This window comes from Dama dama, chromosome 17 (genome assembly GCF_033118175.1).
Source record: "Dama dama isolate Ldn47 chromosome 17, ASM3311817v1, whole genome shotgun sequence".
Taxonomy (NCBI): domain Eukaryota; kingdom Metazoa; phylum Chordata; class Mammalia; order Artiodactyla; family Cervidae; genus Dama; species Dama dama.
In genome coordinates this window covers 36,730,581-36,737,270 of record NC_083697.1, presented here as the reverse complement: position 1 = coordinate 36,737,270, position 6,690 = coordinate 36,730,581, and positions in this window count along the sequence as shown.

The window sequence follows — 6,690 nt, the reverse complement described above, 5'->3', positions numbered from 1 at the left end:
TGTGATTTATGTTGGAGAGTGTTTTGCCTATGTTCTCCTCTAGGAGTTTTATAGTTTCTGGTCTTACATTTAGATCTTTAGTCCATTTTGAGTTTATTTTTGTGTATGGTGTTAGAAGGTGTTCTAGTTTCATTCTTTTACAAGTGGTTGACCAGTTTTCCCAGCACCACTTGTTAAAGAGGTTGTCTTTTTTCCATTGTATATCCTTGCCTCCTTTGTCAAAGATAAGGTGTCCATAGGTTTGTGGATTTATCTCTGGGCTTTCTATTCTGTTCCATTGATCTATATTTCTGTCTTTGTGCCAGTACCATACTGTCTTGATGACTGTGGCTTTGTAGTAGAGCCTGAAGTCAGGCAGGTTGATTCCTCCAGTTCCATTCTTCTTTCTCAAGATTACTTTGGCTATTCGAGGTTTTTTGTATTTCCATACAAGTTAAAATTCTTTGGTCTAGTTCTGTGAAAAATACCATTGGTAGCTTGATAGGGATTGCATTGAATCTATAGATTGCTTTGGGTAGAATAGCCATTTGGACAATATTGATTCTTCCAATCCATGAACACAGTATGTTTCTCCATCTGTTTGTGTCCTCTTTGATTTCTTTCATCAGTGTTTTATAGTTTTCTATGTATAGGTCTTTTGTTTCTTTAGGTAGATATACTCCTAAGTATTTTATTCTTTTTGTTGCAATGGTGAATGGTATTGTTTCCTTAATTTCTCTTTCTGTTTTTTCATTGTTAGTATATAGGAATGCAAGGGATTTCTGTGTGTTAATTTTATATCCTGCAACTTTACTATATTCATTGATTAGCTCTAGTAATTTTCTGGTAGAGTCTTTCAGGTTTTCTATGTAGAGGATCATGTCATCTGCAAACAGTGAGAGTTTCACTTCTTTTCCTATCTGGATTCCTTTTACTTCTTTTTCTGCTCTGATTGCTGTGGCCAAAACTTCCAACACTATGTTGAATAGTAGTGGTGAGAGTGGGCACCCTTGTCTTGTTCCTGATTTCAGGGGAAATGCTTTCAATTTTTCACCATTGAGGGTGAGGCTTGCTGTGGGTTTGTCATATATAGCTTTTATTATGTTGAGGTATGTTCCTTCTATTCCTGCTTTCTGGAGAGTTTTAATCATAAATGAGTGTTGAATTTTGTCAAAGGCTTTCTCTGCATCTATTGAGATAATCATATGGTTTTTATCTTTCAATTTGTTAATGTGGTGTTTTACATTGATTGATTTGCAGATATTAAAGAATCCTTGCATTCCTGGGATAAAGCCCACTTGGTCATGGTGTATGATTTATTTATTTATTTATTTTTCTGTCTGCATTTAGTAACTTTTATTTATTTTTTTAAATGTTATTTATTTATTTTTTATTAGTTGGAGGCCAATCACTTCACAACATTTCAGTGGGTTTTGATTTTTTTAATATGTTGTTGGATTCTGTTTGCTAGAATTTTGTTAAGGATTTTTGCATCTATGTTCACCAGTGATATTGGCCTGTAGTTTTCTTTTTTTGTGGCATCTTTGTCTGGTTTTGGAATTAGGGTGATGGTGGCCTCATAGAATGAGTTTGGAAGCTTACCTTCATCTGCAATTTTCTGGAAGAGTTTGAGTAAGATAGGTGTTAGCTCTTCTCTAAATTTTTGGTAGAATTCAGCTGTGAAGCCATCTGGTCCTGGGCTTTTGTTTGCTGGAAGATTTCTGATTACAGTTTCGATTTCCTTGCTTGTGATGGGTCTGTTAAGATCTTCTATTTCTTCCTGGTTCAGTTTTGGAAAGTTATACTTTTCTAAGAATTTGTCCATTTCTTCCAAGTTGTCCATTTTATTGGCATAGAGCTGCTGGTAGTAGTCTCTTATGATCCTTTGTATTTCAGTGTTGTCTGTTGTGATCTCTCCATTTTCATTTCTAATTTTGTTAATTTGGTTCTTCTCTCTTTGTTTCTTAATGAGTCTTGCTAATGGTTTGTCAATTTTGTTTATTTTTTCAAAAAACCAGCTTTTAGCTTTGTTGATTTTTGCTATGGTCTCTTTAGTTTCTTTTGCATTTATTTCTGCCCTAATTTTTAAGATTTCTTTCCTTCTGCTAACCCTGGGGTTCTTCATTTCTTCCTTCTCTAATTGCTTTAGGTGTAGAGTTAGGTTATTTATTTGGCTTTTTTCTTGTTTCTTGATGTAAGCCTGTAATGCTATGAACCTTCCCCTTAGCACTGCTTTTACAGTGTCCCATAGGTTTTGGGTTGTTGTGTTTTCATTTTCATTCATTTCTATAAATATTTTAATTTCTTTTTTGATTTCTTCTATGATTTGTTGGTTATTCAGAAGTGTGTTATTTAGCCTCCATATGTTTGAAGTTTTAACAATTTTTTTCCTGTAATTGAGATCTAATCTTACTGCACTGTGGTCAGAAAAGATGACTGGAATGATTTCAACTTTTTTGAATTTTCCAAGACCAGATTTATGGCCCAGGATGTGATCTATTCTGGAGAAGGTTCCGTGTGCACTTGAGAAAAAGGTGAAGTTGATTGTTTTGGGGTGAAATGTCCTATAGATATCAATTAGGTCTAGCTGGTCCATTGTGTCATTTAAGGTTTGTGTTTCCTTGTTAATTTTCTGTTTAGTTGATCTATCCATAGTTGTGAGTGGGGTACTAAAGTCTCCCACTATTATTGTGTTACTATTAATTTCCTCTTTCATACACGTTAGTGTTTGCCGTACATATTGCGGTGCTCCTATGTTGGGTGCATATATATTTATAATTGTTATATCTTCTTCTTGGATTGATCCTTTGATCATTATGTAGTGTCCTTCTTTGTCTCTTTTCACATCCTTTATTTGAAAGTCTATTTTATCTGATATGAGTATTGCGGCTCCTGCTTTCTTTTGGTCTCCGTTTGCATGAAATATTTTTTTCCAGCCCTTCACTTTTAGTCTGTATGTGTCTCTTGTTTTGAGGTGGGTCTCTTGTAGACAGCATATATAGGGGTCTTGTTTTTGTATCCATTCAGCTAATCTTTGTCTTTTGGTTGGGGCATTCAACCCATTCACATTTAGGGTAATTATTGATAGGTGTGGTCCCGTTGCCATTTACTTTGTTGTTTTGGGTTCACGTTTGTACAACCTTTCTGCATTTCCTGTCTAGAGAAGATCCTTCAGCATTTGTTGAAGAGCTGGTTTGGTGGTGCTGAATTCTCTCAGCTTTTGTTTATCTGTAAAGCTTTTGAATTCTCCTTCATATCTGAATGAGATCCTTGCTGGACACAGTAATCTAGGTTGTAGGTTATTCTCTTTCATTACTTTCAGTACGTCCTGCCATTCCCTTCTGGCCTGGAGGGTTTCTATTGATAGATCAGCTGTTATCCTTATGGGAATCCCTTTGTGTGTTATTTGTTGTTTCTCCCTTGCTGCTTTTAATATTTGTTCTTTGTGTTTGATCTTTGTTAATTTGATTAATATGTGTCTTGGGGTGTTTCGCCTTGGGTTTATCCTGTTTGGGACTCTCTGGGTTTCTTGGACTTGGGTGGCTATTTCCTTCCCCATTTTAGGGAAGTTTTCAGCTATTATCTCCTCGAGTATTTTCTCAAGGCCTTTCTTTTTGTCTTCTTCTTCTGGGACTCCTATGATTTGAATGTTGGGGCATTTCACATTGTCCCAGAGGTCCCTGAGGTTGTCCTCATTTCTTTTGATCCTTTTTTCCTCTCTGCTTCATTTATTTCCACCATTTTATCTTCTACCTCACTTATCCTATCTTCTGCCTCCGTTATTCTACTCTTGGTTCCCTCCAAAGTGTTTTTTATCTCATTCATTCCATTATTCATTTTTAATTGACTCTTTTTTATTTCTTCTAGGTCTTTATTAAACATTTCTTGTATCTTTTCAATCTTTGCTTCCAGGCTATTTATCTGTAACTCCATTTTGTTTTCAAGATTTTGGATCATTTTTATTATCATTATTCTAAATTCTTTTTCAGGTAGATTCCCTATCTCCTCCTCTTTTGTTTGACTTGGTGTGCATTTTTCATGTTCCTTTACCTGTTGGGTATTTCTTTGCCTTTTCATCTTGTTTAGATTGCTGTGTCTGGAGTGGGCTTTCTGTATTCTGGAGGTCTGTGGTTCCTTTTTATTGTGGAGGATTTACCCAGTGGGTGGGGTTAGACGATTGGCTTGTCAAGGTTTCCTGGTTAGGGAAGCTTGCGTCAGTGTTCTGGTGCGTGGAACTTGATTTCTTCTCTTTGGAGAGCAATGGAGTGCCCAGTAGTGAGTTTTGAGATGGGTCTATGTGTTAGGTGTGACCTTGGGCAGCCTGTATGTTGACGTTCAGGGCTATGTTCCTGCATTGCTGGAGAATTTGCGTGGTATGTCTTGCTCTAAAACTTATTGGCTCTTGGGAGGTGGTTGGTTTCAGTGTAGGTATGGAGGCTTTTGGACGGTCACTTGTTACTTAAAGTTCCATGTAGTCAGGAGTTTTCTGGTGTTCTCAGGTTTTGGGCTTAAGTCTCCTGCCTCTGGATTTCAGTTTTATTCTTCCTGTAGTCTCAGGACTTCTCCAACCATACAGCACTGCTAAGAAAACTTCTAGGTTAATGGCGAAAAGATTCTCCCCCGTTAGGGACACCCAGAGAGGTTCACAGAGTTACATGAAGAAGAGGAGAGGGAGGAGGGAGATAGAGATGAGCAGGAGGAGAAAAAGGGGGACTCAAGAGGAGAGAGACAGATCTACGCAGCTGTCTGTTCCCAGAGTGTTCTCCGTAGCCCAGTCACCTACAAAGATTCACAGAATTGGATTGGGAAGAGAAGAGGAAAGGAGGAAACAGAGGTGTTCTGAGGTAGAAAACAGAGAGTCAAGATTGGGAGAGAATAATCTTCGGTTTAAAAATAGGGCTTCTCTTTTTTTTTTTTTTTGTAAAATTATAGTGTATTGAAAATGAAAATTAAGGAGTAGTAGAGGAGTACTAGAGGACTTTAAAAGAAATAAGAGAAAAAGAAAAATAGAAAATAGAAGAGAAAAAGGAAAGAAAAAAAAAGAAGAAAAAAGAAAAAAAAGAAAAAAAAATTTTTTTTCCCCTAATTAAAAAAATCGTAAAAATCTATGAAAATGAAAGTTAAGGAGTAATGGGGGAGTAATAGGGGATTTTAAAGGGAAAACAAAAGAGAAAAAATAAAAAAGAAAAAATTAAAAAAATTAAAAAAAAAAAAGTAAAAATATATCTAGGAATTTCTCTGGAGCTGTTGCGGTCAGTGTGGGTTCGGCTCAGTTTCAGATATCTCCTCATTCCAGCTTACACTTCTCGATATCTACAGGCCCCTTCCAGTGTAGTCGGTGTTTTCTAGAGGGATTTTAATCTGTTGCACCAGTCCCTTCTGAAGCGGTTCCCTTTGTTTATTTGGCTTCTGTTTGCCGGTCTCTTCAGAGCCTCACATCCGCCCTGACACAGGCGGGCGGAGGTGGACTCTTATTCAGGTAGCTAGTTCCGTCGCTCTGCGGGGAGGGGCTGGCGCTGCAGGGAGGGGCTGGCGCTGCGGGGAGCGGCTGGCGCCGCGGGGATGGGCTGGCGCCGCCGGGAGGGGCTGACGCTGCTTTCTCTGTCTGAGCTGCTCAGGCTCCCGGCTGTTCTATATGGAGCGCGCCCCGTGCTGCGCGAGGTTCCTGCCCTCGGGTGTTCCACAAAAGCGCGGAAGGAAAAGCTGCGCCTGCTCTCTGTGCCTTCCCCTTCAGAGCGGTCCAGGCAGCGAGGGGCTTGATGGGCGCACTCTCCCCAGGTGTGGCGCGCCCCCTCCCTTCTGCGGACCCAGTTTCAGTTTCCGCTGGCGCCAGTCGGGTGCGCGCGCCTTCTGCCCTCCGCGTCCCCAGCCCCAGTCCCCGCCCGCGCCGGTCGGGTGCCTGCGCCCTGTGTCTCATCGCGACCTTCCCCTCCCCCCTGCCTCCTTCCTCCGGCGGGGCTGGGCTGGTCCGCAGCCTGCGAGCTCTTCTCTGGACTTTCTCAGTCTCTTTGTTCTGCGAACGGCCGGCAGTGTGTTCCACCCGGTTAATTTTCTCTCTCTCTTTTGGTCTCCCACAGTTCAAGTTGGCAACTCACAGAGGCTCCCTCCGATTGTCCTCAGGGCACTCAGGCCCGGACCCTACCCCAAGCAATGCCGCCTAAGACTCCCTTCCCGGGACAGGTCTCTGTTCTTAGCTCATTTGTCTCACTTTTTATCTTCTATATTTTGTCCTACCTCCTTTCGAAGACAATGGGCTGCTTTTCTGGGTGCCTGATGACCTCAGCTAGCGATCAGAAGCCGTTTTGCGAAGTTTGCTCTGCGTTCAGTTATTCTTTTGATGAATTTGTAGGAGAGAAAGTGGTCTCCCCATCCTACTCCTCCGCCATCTTGGCTCCTCCCCTGTAGAGGAGTGGAGCACTATTTAAAGGAAAGTATACTATTTTGATCAGCTTTCCATATTTAATTTACATTTCTGAAGTTGGCTTTTTTTTTTTTTAACAGTTTACATGTTAAATCAAAATATGTAATTATACATACAATTGGCATCTTAGAAATTTTGCCTTTGAAATGGAAGTGTTCTGATCTTTATTATTCTTGGGTTTTCCCTCAAGTTTAATGCTAAATTTATTGTTTTATCCTACTATTTTCTTTTAACTTATTTTCTCCTTTAATTTAGTCCAGCATTTGTCAATACTTTTCAGGACTTCTTAC